Here is a 13,604-nt window from a genome sequence, read left to right as displayed (position 1 = left end):
CAAATTACTCATCTTGCGCTTTGCTGTGGCGGATCATGGATTGCTTTAAAGTAACATTCTTTTTTCCTGAGTTTAGATAATTTAGACACTCCTCAGAAAAGAGGTACCACATGGAGTGCAGTACAGTTGAGGTAGATTGGAGAAAAGGATTATATTTTGCATGTGGAAGCAATGAATGTAAGCTGTAGATAAACAACATGGGTTTAGAGCAATCACTGCTGCTACAGCTTGATTATTTTTCTCAGGGACAGGTGCTGGCTCTCTCCTTCCTTTGAAGAACTACCGTACTTGTGTCTACACCATATTTTATATAACTTTCATGCTGACTTCTGTTGTTCCACTTCCTGTCTGCTTCCCTTTCTCACCCAAAAATAGGATGCTGTGATCCTGTTTGAGTTTTCAGCAGTGGCAACAAGCTGCTACAGCAGGTTATGGCACCCTACGGCCTATGGAAATACCCATAGTATGTACTTGAAGCATATAAAAGCATCTGTTCCGGAGCTTTAAATATTAGGGTTACAGGGAGGCTGATGTGGTCTTGGGAGCAATTGGAGGTAGGAATGACATAGGGGTTGTTCAGGCGTGCTTTAGGTTAATAGGGAAATGTTTGTACCTCTTTCTTTGCTGAAAAGTATGCTAAGATTGAGCTGGCATTGTTCCCTTGACCTGTGCAGCAGAGGAGGCCGTGGCAGATCTGGAGATGTATGCTCAGAAACCAGAGCTTGCTTTCTTGTGTCCCAACTAGATGTCTAAACACATTTGTCAAATGCTGCATTCTAGGAAAAGGTGAGCCAGGGAAAGAAGGGATCTAACATGATTTGGAAGTAATAAGGTGGACTTTGTAGCAGCCCTGCCCTTAATGACTTTTATTCTCACAAACCTGGTTTACAGATATTTATAGCACGTGAACTTTTTCTTGAAATATCAAAATATTTGTAGCTATTTTCCTTTTTTCTTTTGAACAGGAATAAATTACCTGGTGTCATTGACATTGGTGGATATGTTTGTTTCTTTGATAAAGCACAGATTTTCTTTAGATTCAGTTTCTTGAGCTCATAGGAAAATTGTGTAGTTGAAATGTTAAGAATTAATCTAAATAGCCAGTGTGAGGTGAAAACACTCCCTCTGCTTTAATTGGTGTGGGCTGGTGAAAGCCAGCTCTTTGGCTGCCTCCCTCCTGAACTGCCCAGCCTGGTGGCAGATTGACATAATTGCCCCATCCCTGTGGAGCCATCATAGAGCACTCCCTGAAGTGCTCAAAATCCTGAAGGAATATAAGGACCTTTTTTTTCTCTTTTTTCTTTTTTTCCTGTTTTTTTTTCTTCTTCTTTTTTTTTTTTTTTAATGGGGTCTCTGAAGTGCTTGTGTTCATCCAAAGCACTGTGGCTATTAAATAGAGGGGGTTTTAAAGGTTTTTCTAATTGCCACACTTCCTCCCTCTACCCCTTTTTAAGTGTCTTTGGACAGTTGCAGAACTTTGATTTAAATTTATCTAATCTCTTGAGATATCTGGGTAGGGAAAACTATTGTAACTGAAAATGCCTCTGATTTTTTTTTTTTCCTTTCTTCTATTTTAATAGATATGTTTAGTCTACTTTAAAAGCTTTCTGGAGAACCTTTTATAAATGGCTAATTTAAGCTTGTCAGGTTTTAATTATAATCTCTCTACACACAAGTTAAAATGCTTAATGCTAGTGGAAAGTTCGGAATACAAAGCAAACCTGTGTCAAGTTGCAGAGTACTCTTACCCATCCTAATTGCTTCTGGTCTGAACTTTAACCTTAACTCTCCCATCTGTCTTACGGATTCCCTTCTGTCATCACAACCACTTTCTTTCTGTAGAGTGCTGAGAATCTGTCTTAATTCTGCAGGATTTTTAGTCCAGCAAAAAAGTGCCATCAGGCTGTGGATGTTCAGCTCCTTCCTTATCCCACTGCAGCATGATACGTGGTCCTGGAATGCAGCCCTACTGCCCTGGCTAGCCCAGAGCATGATCTTGCTCCTGCCACAGTGGTACTGCTTGCGGAAGATGGGGGACCTCAGCTATAGAAGTGTTGTTACAACTTCTGGTCTCATTTAAAAATCTCTTCCCAACAGCATCCCCAGAACTTTTTGTTTGCAGTTTTACAGGAATTTTTTTTTTTTTTTAGGTTGTTTATTCCCTCTTAGGACTGTCTGTCTAATTTTCTAGCTATGCGCCATTCTTTGTGGCAAAGGTTAGTTGCATCTTTTTCTTAGACAAGAATGAGTTTCATTCAAGCTTAGAAAATTAGCCTTGAAAATACTCACTCAGTGCAGATTTTTTCTGGAGAGTGCATTTAAAAGTTTGAATCCAAAATTGATTTGGAAGTACTCTAATCTAAAATAACCCTGATGTTAGCATTGCTGTCTGCAACTCCTGCTAGCCCTGGCGTTCCGGTTCAGTGCGTTGGCACACAGTTCCCTGATGCTGTGAAATTGAGACTCATCTGGAGATACAGACTTTTCTAAAAAGGGTTGCAAGGCACTTAAGACACCTTATTTCATTAGTTCAGTAAAGGAGTTCTTTTCAACGATCAGGAATCTAATGATGAGGTGGACAAAACCTGAGGAAATCAAGCCATAGAGACTTCCATGGAAAATCTGCTTGGTAAGTTTGTTGGCTGAGAAGTGTAGGATTTTTGGAACTGAAGGTTACTGGTTTATAATTTCTTTTTAGTCTGAGGTTTCAGGCAAAGCATTAGTAGATACATATCCAGGCTAGGCTTCAGGAGGTGCATTTCAGGAGCCTTTCAGGTCTGTGCACTGGGCTAGGTCATATGATTATTTTTTTCCCATTGTTTTTAACCAAGTGCACCCATCAGCATCTTCACGTATGTTGGTGAGAATTAAATGGAGCATGAATAACTGAGCTGAAGAGCAGACTTGACTTTAAGGGGATTGGTGGCTGCACAAAGCAGTGGTAATGATCCAGAGGTGTAGGACGCATTGAGGAAGAGAGTAAAGTGTGAGTACAATCCAAAGTGCAGGCAGCAGGTCATAAATTCTTGTAGTGGTGGTGGTCTGAAATTCAAGGTATAGGATTAGAGAGCTACTGTAGGTTAATGAAAACAGCTCCCTTAGGATCAGCTTGAATTCAACTCAGTGGTCAACCATAAGAAGAGGAATGTCGTGTGCAATTCCAACTTCTCATCCATATTCTGAATACTGCATTGCTCCTGAATGCTTAATAGAGTAGAATATGCTCTGTTACAGTATATTTCATATGACTTTCAAGACACTTTAATGCAAACTAAATGTCATGCTAACTTCCCCCAGACCCTTAGTGCTCACTTTATTCTGGAATATATGGTGAATTGCAGCAGAGTTCTCAAAGCCTTCTGGGGCATTTCACAGAAGAAAAGAAAAGGGAAAAAAGAAGTCTTACAATTTTACTTGGGTCTTTCCTGTTGTCCAAGGTAATAGTGCTCAAATCCTGCCTCTATATGTCACCTAAAAGGAACTCATTATAGAATGAGTATACAACAGCTAAAGCCAAGAAACCACTTTTAATTCTTATCAGCATAGTTTCTTGTAAAGAGGGGTAGCATTTATAGCCAGCTGTGACTTGTGAGCCCTGACTTAATCAGTTGTGGATGCCAAAAATTAGTTTGAGGCATATAGTTAATAGCCAACTGCAGCTATAACAAATGTTTAATGAACAGTGTTGTTCTGGGGTCTGTATGCCTTTCCCTGTGAATGAAAGGGGAAATGGCCAAGAGCAGGACTTTCTCTGTCCTAATTGTACTACTGAATTGTAAGAGTAAAATCTGTCTGTGGAAGCAAACTGTGGCAAAGTAAGGCTTAAGCTAGAACCCAGTAATCAGAACAGAAACGAAGTATTTAGTTTCTGTTTTCTCTGTCTTCTCTGTCTTCGTGGTATTGAGAAAACAGCAATTTTGGTTGAGATTATTTTCAAGATGCAGCAAGTTTTTTCTGATAAACTTCACCCTAGTCTTGAAATACTAAGCTGCCTTTGCCAGAGCAGTTGAGTGAAAAGGGTGCTGGGCTTTCTAGGGTCAGGAGTGGGATGGGAAGGATTGTTCCAATTGTTAGTGGGCTATACTTTGTATAAGCATCTAGGGTCTTTGTTAAACTGCACATCAATCCAGGATATCCAGGAACCTCCTATAGCCTGAGCATCTGCATTACAGAAGCCATGGGCTTTTGTCCGGTCATTCTCAGACAGGAGCTGAAAATGAGCAGAGCACACTCTTGTGCCCTTTTGGCTAGAAAAGGCAAGAAAGTGCTGGCTTACCTTCGAGCTCAGACTGTCCTCTGCCTCCTAACCACCTCTGGGTGTGCAGAGGAGTTTGGAAGGGAGCAAAGCAAAACTTTTAGGAGCTGGTAGTAGAACTTTCAAGGTAATTTCAGACCCCTGAAGCTTTGCTAAGCATTTCTGTGTTGACTGCAGCTGTGGTCCAGATAAAACCAGTGAAGTTGTACTAGATGTGAACTATTTTTTAGCACCTCTTTTGCAAGTTGCTCATGTACAGTTGAAGCTTACCAAAGCAACTCCACAAATTGTATGGCTTATGTTGTCAGCTGTTCAGGAGGTTCCGTGCTGTCATTCGAAACTTCAGGGCTTGCAAAAGGTTAGGGTATTGTATATATCCAAATGATACAAATTCCGCTTCCTAAATCAGTGATTATTTATTGGTTACTTGTGCAGTGATCACCAGTACAAAACTGAAATTGAGAGTGTCCACAGCCAGAGACTTAATGCAGACACTTGGAACTGTGACCAACTCAGGCCCCCTCTTATGCAACAGGAAAGACATACCACTTTGAAATGCTGGGCAGGAGGGATGACGGGATGCTCTCTTAACCTTGGTTTTTCTTCACTACTTTCATGAGACAAAATTCCAATCTGCTGTATTTTTTAAGTCAGCAAACTGATTATATATTGTAAAAGATCAGTGTTTTCATGGGTAAGTAGTAATTACTGAGTAATGACTTAAAACATTTCCTGAAGGAACATAAAGCTGTTTTTTAAAGTCAAGAGTACATTAAAAGGATTACCATGTAGATTTGATTTTTAGATAACACTAAAATGGATCCCAAATGGACTTATGAAAAGGGATGCTATCTCTTTAATGGAAAGTGCATGGTCTGACAGCTCAGCATGCAAATGGTCCTGCAAAAGACTGTCTGTTGTGTTTTTTCCTTTCAATAGGAAGAGAAGGAAATAGCTCTCCTTGCCCTTCTTCTTTCAACTTTTAATAGCAGATGGGTTGGTCTGGTATTGCTAGGGAAGGGAAAAGAGGCTAGGTTTGGGGAATAACTGCATCTTTCTGAATCACTAGGGAGGTGTATTTCACAACTTCTAGAAGGTCAGCAGCAATTGTATCTCTTACATGGGTTGCATTAAGTAGTTAGAGTGCCTCTGAATTCTCTCTAAAGCTGCATCTTTACTTGTCTCTTGGAAATGAAAAAATATGCAAATAAACTACAGTCCTTGTATATTTATTGTATTTCTCTCGTGCAGGGCATGAACATCAATGCTTGGCTTTGCAGCAAATTTGGAGGGCAGCAGGAGAGGCTGTTATTTTCATACTACAACAACTTGCAATCACTTTAGTGTTTGCTATTTCAGAGTTGCCAGTACAACTTTCTGGTGATTGATGGTGTAAAATATGCTTTTGGGCTGAGTATTTGGATTTCTTCTAGAAACATTAAAAAGAGTATATTCATATTTCCTTAAATACAGAGCACTAGGATTCCAAATTCTTTTGTGGTATTGCACAAATTATTATAGGCTCCAAAAGTCTTGAGAAATTTCTATAAGCCTGTGAAAGCTTTAGATTGGATAGTCATCATTGCCTGCATTAAGGCTTGTGACAGATTGCTTCATCAGTGTACACAGAGCAGAACATCAAATGGCCATTTGGCAGTGGGCACTGTAATTCTATTAAGGTTGCCGAAAGCTTAGGTTGACATTGTATATGTCTGCAAAGAGGCAGAAGAAAAGATGATGATTATGAGCGTGCAATGATATAGTTCTATTCTCCTTAAAATATTCACATATATAGCAGACCAAATCCGTCAGGGTGATGTTAATGTTTCACTGCTAAACCTGAGCTCTGCTACATCGCACATCTTTGCCTATGTCTTGAATGCTCAGTAGTAATATGTTAAACAGTGCATTTTAACTGGAAGATGAGAATTGTGTAGTATTACGGGTGTGCCTGGAAAGAATTGACTTGAGTTTTTACTTCCTAACACTCTTTGGCATTTTAAACTTGATACAGGGCCTTTCTGGTTTATTTTCTTTCCTTTTTGGAAAAGGGAGGGATGGAAAACTCCCTGTAATTTAAAATCAGAAAATAAGTTATTCTTAAATAAGCTGAAAAGTAAGGGATGAGTTTCTTACCTTTGTGACCATTTGACCCAGAGACTATTCTCCCATTGGTTTGCTTTGACAGCCAAACCCCCTGAACATAAATCTTTTGAGTTTAGTGTTTTTTCAGTGGTCACCTGCAAACTGGTGGAATATTGAGGAACATGGAACAAATTCCAGGCTACTCATCCATAATAATGTTTTTTCTCTTCTATGATGTTCTTATACTACTGGAAAGGTGGTTTGAGGGTAGTCTCTCCATTGCGAGATGTTTTTGTAGTACAGACACTGGAGGAGAGAACTGGACACCCTAGTCTGTAGGGCGCTAAATTGTGACTGGTTGAGAAAACTTGATCACAATGTTCTAAGACTAGGTTGAAGGTGGAAGAAATCTGTGTGTCTTTTTACTGTTCCCAGGGCTTCAGACAGTAAAAATGGATTTTACTGAAACACTGCATGTGCTAAGAATAAGCTTTGGACGTATGCCAATTATGAGCAATTAAAGCTCAAACAAGCATATTTTATGAGCACAGGGAAAAAGCTGCTTACCAGAATGATTTATAGAAACTGTTTTGCAGCAACAATTATTATGGTTTGTGTTTAGTCCTGCTGCCATGTGTTCCTTTATAGCTACAGGTTGTCCTCTGGTAAAAGCAACTCTGTAACAGAGAGGGTCTTAAAGCAGGTAGTGGCAGACTCAAAACTTTTGGGAAATCAAGATCTAGATTCTAACTCTAAACCTTCTGTGCTAAATCAGGACCTATGTTACTACAGATTCAAATGATTATTTTTTGATATCTTGGTTTATCTGAGCTAATGCCTCGAAAACAGTCTCTGCATGTGAGATTAGAGGGCGTTTTAAGCCACTCATTAAGCTTTGGGTCACTTTTAGGCAGCTGAAACTGCCAGGGGACGGACACAAGACTCTAAAATGTGTTTCTCTAAAGCTTGTTCTGAACCGTAGGGTAACAAAAATTGCTGTTACTTGGAGCAGGACTATAGCATAGTTGAAATAGAAGTACTGATCAAAATCATATTTCTCCTACTAAATGCCCTCTCCAACTACTTTTTTTGTCATGCTTGGGAAATCTGTTCAGTAATGATTCGGGAAGAGAGAATACCACAAATAAATTGCTAGAGCCACAGTAAAGATCACCTGCTGTATATTGCAGCATGGAACTGAAAAATGAGAAGATTGTTGTTACCCATTGAATAATTCTGATGAATGATCTAAGTCTTGTTCATAAGCTTTTAGCTGCAAGTACTTGGTGTTCTAAATGTAATGTTTTAATTGGATATACAGATGATACAATGAGTTTCACCCTGCTGGCTGTAACTCTTCAGATGAAATTCTTGGTGAAGATGCCCGAGACAGTGTACTCTCAGTTCAGTGGAAGTGCATGGTTTAACTTGTTTCACAGGGTGTAATATTCATAGAAGGTGAGTAATAGAATACTGGGAAAGCAAAGTGAGTTTCTTTTTAAGGGAATAAAACTCACTGCATCTCTTTGGCAATGACTGTCTGCATTTACTTAAATGGGTGATGCAGGACTGTAATGCTTTTAAATGATATCAGATCCTCTGATAAAAGACATAAGACTGCAGCTTATTTATTGTGATGAGACAGGAGTTAATAAGATTACTCCTACTCTTCAGTTACTTTTTCATCTTTTACAGCCAAATGCTGGGGATTTTGTTAGCAGGCAAAAGGAGGTCAGCTCATTTAAAGAGTGTTGATGCTAGAAATAAACATTTTTTCCCTCAAGTGGAACTCTGAAACCTATGCTCAATTTCCCAACTGCCAAAAATCCAGTCTTCACACCGGAACTGCTTCTAGCGCTGGAATGGTACATCCCTACAATAACCACTTACATAAATTAAGAAAATGAAGTGTAATAATTGGGGTCTTTGGCAGAGAGGCTGTTCAAGACATGTGGTAGCTGGGTCTGAAAGGCATTGCTCAGGAAACAATTTGTGTTCCAGTACTATGTTGTGCAAGGTGCCGTACAACTGCCCAGGAAGCACAGTACTGGAGTGGTTGTCACAAACCTTTCAGAGAGTAGATGTATTTTGTGTGTGTGCAGTTATTTTCTTTGTTGTTGAGCAAGCTTTTATGGTGAAAGTACCTAATCTGAGGAAAAAGTTTGGGGTTTTTTTTAAACAACAAAAAAAGCAATCCCCCCAGAAAATCCCATGGAAAAACTTGCAGAGGGAAAGAGTTAAAGCCATCTGCCTGAAAGCATTGTGTAAAACATACACACAATGTTGGGGAAATAAGCCAATTATGTGTGCTTCACAGGAGGTGGGGGACTGACCTTTGTGTATAATTAGTTCTTTTATTTAAAGCAAAGATTTTGAATAGAATAACTAATTAGCTGTCATAAATGGCAAATTGAAGATTTTGGCCAGATTCCTTGGGGAGTGTGGGAGGACGTCCCTCCTCCCAGCCCGTACTGTATGCTCTGGCTCTCCTCCTCATTAGGGTTGTTTTTAGTTCTCTGCAGTGGTAATGAGGAGTGCAGTGTAGGCACTTCTCAGGGCCCCCTTAATAAGGCATGAAATGCAGGTGGAGGAGAACCACCTTCAGCTCCTGCCGCTTTCACTCAGCACATGTGGATATAGGCAAAGGGCTTGGGTGGGAGAAAAGGAGGCCAAGGGGGGCCTGAAAAGTCCGGGTGATATTACCTGTGTTTTATGCTCTGGACTTGACTGTATAAAACACAGGCAAGCTGCAAAGCCTCGAGGCATGTATCATTAGCTAGCAATCCTGCATTACTCTTTCAGACCAATTAACCTTTGGAGTTGCATTAAAGAAATTAGGTGGTGAACTTCTATGCTTTCAGAGGGGTCCAGTAGCTCTCTTGCAGACCAGAGCACTGTGGAGCTGTACGCCATAGGACCACTGCAGATAACTGTTATTTAAAAGGTCTACCATTTATAAAAAGTTCCCAGGCTCTCTTGGAAATGAGGCTTTATGAACAGAGCCCTTAGAGGAGCTGCAGCTGATTGCCATGTGAATAGAAATATCAGTAAAATGGCTTAGAAAAATGGAGAGGTGTACTTAGTGGACACTTGTGTTACAAAGCCAGCTGAATAATTTTACAGAAAGACCCTGACTGAGAAGATACAGGCTGATTAAAGCTTGTTTGTCTGACTGTGAATAGAGGTAAAGTTTAGATTACTCACTACAATAACAGCCTCTTTAGACACAGCCATAAATTTCAGCATGTCCAGAGGTGGTGTCTATAATTTTTTAATGTGCACTGGAGCTCCGAGCACTCAGAACAGGTTTTGTTTTGTATTTACCAGCAGCGTGTCTATTAAGTTGTAAAGGGCAAAGGAAGGGACTGTAGGTAGCCAGAAATAGAAAGGCTTCATCTACTGCTTCTAAGAAAAGCTAGCAATATGGATGGCTAGCAAGAGAAGAGGAGATAACAAATTGATGGTACTTTCAAAATTTGGCAATCAAATAGCACTGAGTACTGTGTTCAGCTCTGGGACCCCCAACATAAGAAGTACATGGACCTTCTTTAGTGGGTCCAGAGGAGGGCAACAAGGATGATCAGAGGACTGGAGCACCTCTGCTATGGAGACAGGCTGAGAGAGGTGGGCTTGTTCAGCCTGGAGAAGACAAGGTTCTGTGGAGACCTTAGAGCAGCTTCCAGTGCCTAAAGGGGGCCCGAAAGAAATCTGGAGAGGGACTTCTTACAAGGGCATATAGTGACAGGTCAAGGGGTAATGGCTTTGAACTGAAAGAGGGGAGATTTAGATTAGATATTAGGAAGAAAATCTTCCCTGTGAGGGTGGTGAGGCCCTGGCACAGGTTGCCTAGGGAAGCTGTGTCTGCCCCATCCCTGGCAGTGTTCAAGGCCAGGTTGGACAAGGCTTTGAGCAACCTGGTCTAAGGAAAGGTGTCCCTGCCCATGGCAGCGGGGTTGGGACTGATGACCTTTAAGGTCCCTTCCAACCCAAACCATTCTGTGATTCCCTTTGTGATCACATATTGAAACAGATGAGTGTTCAGATGTTACTTTTTCTACTTCTGCAACACTACTTCTCATTTCCTAATCCTCACCCACACAGCACACACAGAATTTGCCAGCGGTGAGTCCTTTGTTTCTTGACAGCCCTGGTTAGATGTCACATGCCTTTGATCAAATGGAACTAGGTACCTTGGCATTTTTTGGTAAGAACTGGAGAAAAATCTACATGGAGAAATGAAGCGGCATCCCAGTCTTACGGTCTTACAGTGGGAAAATTTCTCAACAGGAGGAGATCTTTCCAGGTGGTTGCTGCCTGCAAAGCCCAGGCAGAAACCACATGGTTGGGGTTTGCTGGAAGGCAGGAGGAGGCAAGTGGAGTTTGGTGTTTGCTGTGTCCTCTCTGTGCAAGCCTCTCTCGATGGAAAGGGTTAAGCTTCTGCGATGCTGCTCTCTTGTTGCTTGGAAATGACGTGGCAGGCATCGGAGGAACCTTGCTGATCAAGTTTGGCAGTTTTTGAAATTTTGTTTCACGCCTTGCCTGCTGTGTCACCTCACCAGCTAATTGCAACTTTCTGTAGTGGCGTGTGTGCTCCGCGCAGGCTGGTTGGTTGGGATGTCAGAGGGAAGCCTCACAGCCCAAAATGTAATTTCAAAACACTGAACCTGACCAGCAGAGGCTGACCTTGCTCGTTATTATCTGAGTGGGAATAGCAGCTTTGAACATTATATGATCTCTGAAATGGTACCTTTTTTCATTAGAAAGCCCCCTGCTGAACACTGACCAAATACGTAGCTTTTTTTCCTTGCTTAAGGTACTGTTTAAAATATATATATATATCTGTTCCTTTGCTAGTTATTAAAAGAAAATCAAAGTGTTACATTCCCCTTATTCATGGAAGCCTCTCATAAGACAATGGCGTGCTTGCATTCATGGGGAATTGAGATGGCTGCGGTGAGTGAGGGCTTCCAGGACCACAGATGGAACAAGAACCACCACTACAGCCAGCCCACAGCTGTACAGGTCAGCTTGCCACCTCAGCAGACCCTCCTGACCTGCCATCTTGCCCTTACTGATCACACCAAACTCTCCTAACGGTACAGCAAGGGTTTCATATCTAGGCAACTGCCCTTGTGCTTGATCATGCTGCTGTTACAATGGACCCCTCACTCCAGGTTGGGGCAGCTGTAATTCTGGATGTGCACTGGTTTCAAAGGCACTCAAGGGTCTTGGGAAGTCCCATCCAGCTGAAGATCTTGTATTTCTGAATCACAGAGATAATCTCAAACCCTGCCTATGCAGCAGTTCTCTTGAAAGGGGGTTTAAGGCGCTTTGGTTGTCTAGAATCTGCATTTTGAAATCCACAGCTGCTCCAGATGCAGGATCCTCAAGTTACGTAGCTGAACCTTGCAAAACCATTGTATGATGACCCTCCTAGTAAGAAATCTTCTTCTGCCTTTAAGGGTACGCAGCTCACATTTAGAGAGCTTGTTTGGGGGGTGGGTAGTGACTCACTGGTGTCTAGTGCTATCTTAAAGTATAATTCGCACATCTAGGTCTTAGTTTTCATAGTTGTGAACTATTTTCTTTCATCACTGATGCTGGATCTCACACAGTTTGCAAAAGCAAATTCATGTATTCTCCCTTTCCTGCCTCAGAATAAGCCAGTATCTTCTCACAATGTGCTGTTTTCCTGGCATGGAGTTGGGGAGAGCACAGATTGAAGGCTTTAGGTTTTTTCAGAAAGTGAAGCTTCTCTTAGCTCCTGAAATGTACCTTAAAAATAAATAAATAGAGTGTTTCTGTGCCCAGAACCACGGAGCTACTTCCCTTGTTGTCATAAGAAACTGTCACCAGGATCACAGGACTTGTGCGGTCTGACCCCCAGCACCTTCAGTACATTACACTTGTGACACCTCCCCGTCTTTTCTCTCTTTCCAAATGTGTGGGTGTTTCTCTGTGGCCGTGTATGTAGAATTTCTCTCAGAAGCGTTGAGTTGCGTATGTGACAGTCAAACAGAGGTTTAAGTTTTCACTTAATTATCGCATATTCGTTGCTGGCATCAGAAGTTTGCTTGTATTGACTTTGCAAGTGGGTTTTGAGTGTGCCACAGCAAAAGGCAGGGGGCTCTTTAAGCCTCAACAGTTTTTGAATGTTATTTGACCTGTCTCTGAGCTGCTGAGACCACTTTGATAAGAAATGGATCAATACCTCACTGTTTGTGTAGAGGTGTCTTAAGTGCTGTTGTCATCTGCTTGAAGCTCTGACAAAGCAATTATTACTGCAGGAGTACTGTGGGTTTTACATGTGCCACTGTCAGGTCACCCCGGCTTTTAAGAAAAGCAGCAAATGTCACTTATTACAGTGGCACTGACTCAGTCCTCTCTGGTTAAGGACTGTTAATAATTCCATTATCAAGCTGCTACTTTCCAGGACAACCAATGCTTCTTACAGAGATGGTGGCTTCACTTGTGCATATGTATATAACCAGAAACACCTGCTACTACAGAGAGTGTTCCCTCTCCTCTGCATTGGTTATGCCCATGGCATGCTTGTTACAGGCCCAGCATTTGCATTTTTAGTGGTTGACACTAGTAAAATTAAAAATCAAGGTTCTAGAGAAAATGGGATTCTGGCGTCTCAGTGAGTTTCTGTCTTCTTTCCTCATCTTCTGTCCCCTTCCTCCCTACAGTACATCCTTGTTAATTTTTTCACCTTGCCTGTTGATTCCATAAAATCCTTCCCTACCTCCCTCTTAAACTGATAAGGGCAAGAGGTCTCGCAGCCATGCAAGTGCCAACCATGGGAGTCACTGCCTGCTTGGAGGAGAGGAAACAGCTGGAGACATCAGTGGACAGCAGGAAGGTGGACACAGCAAGTCTGCTCCAGCCTAGTGACTTAAGTCCTGTCACCACCTCGCACCTAGCACATGTTTGCTTTGCAGTCTTAGCAGGGGTTTCCAGGGAGGAAAAAAATGGCTTTTTACTACCTTCTCCAGTGGTACAAGAGAAGGTATTGTTTTGTTTAAGGAGCATGGCTTCACTAGTGGTAGTGGGGCACTAGCTGGGTTATTCTAAGCGATCCTCACGGGCTTTTGAATGACATTTCTTTCAGAGCAGCCTCTGGGCTGTTCTAGCTCTCACTGAGGCCTCTATGACCCTTAGATTTCACAAGAGAGGAAAAACAGTGGCATGCCACATCTTTTTATATCCACTCCTCTCCTTTCCCCATCAAGCTTGATCCATCCAAGATGCTGGACTGGGG

General features: G+C 41.7%; 1 protein-coding gene across 3 annotated transcripts in view; it reads left to right on the top strand.

The window, feature by feature from the left end:
• LMO1 (LIM domain only 1) overlaps positions 1-13,604 on the top strand; it is a 63,356-nt gene that overhangs the window by 31,746 nt on the left and 18,006 nt on the right. The gene's annotated exons all lie outside the window — the stretch shown is intronic.

This window comes from Neopsephotus bourkii, unplaced genomic scaffold (assembly GCF_033783945.1).
Source record: "Neopsephotus bourkii isolate Nb327-2 ecotype Australia unplaced genomic scaffold, CSIRO-AGI_Nbou_v1 NB_1792, whole genome shotgun sequence".
Lineage (NCBI taxonomy): Eukaryota > Metazoa > Chordata > Aves > Psittaciformes > Psittacidae > Neopsephotus > Neopsephotus bourkii.
This window is presented reverse-complemented; position numbering and strand designations above follow the sequence as displayed.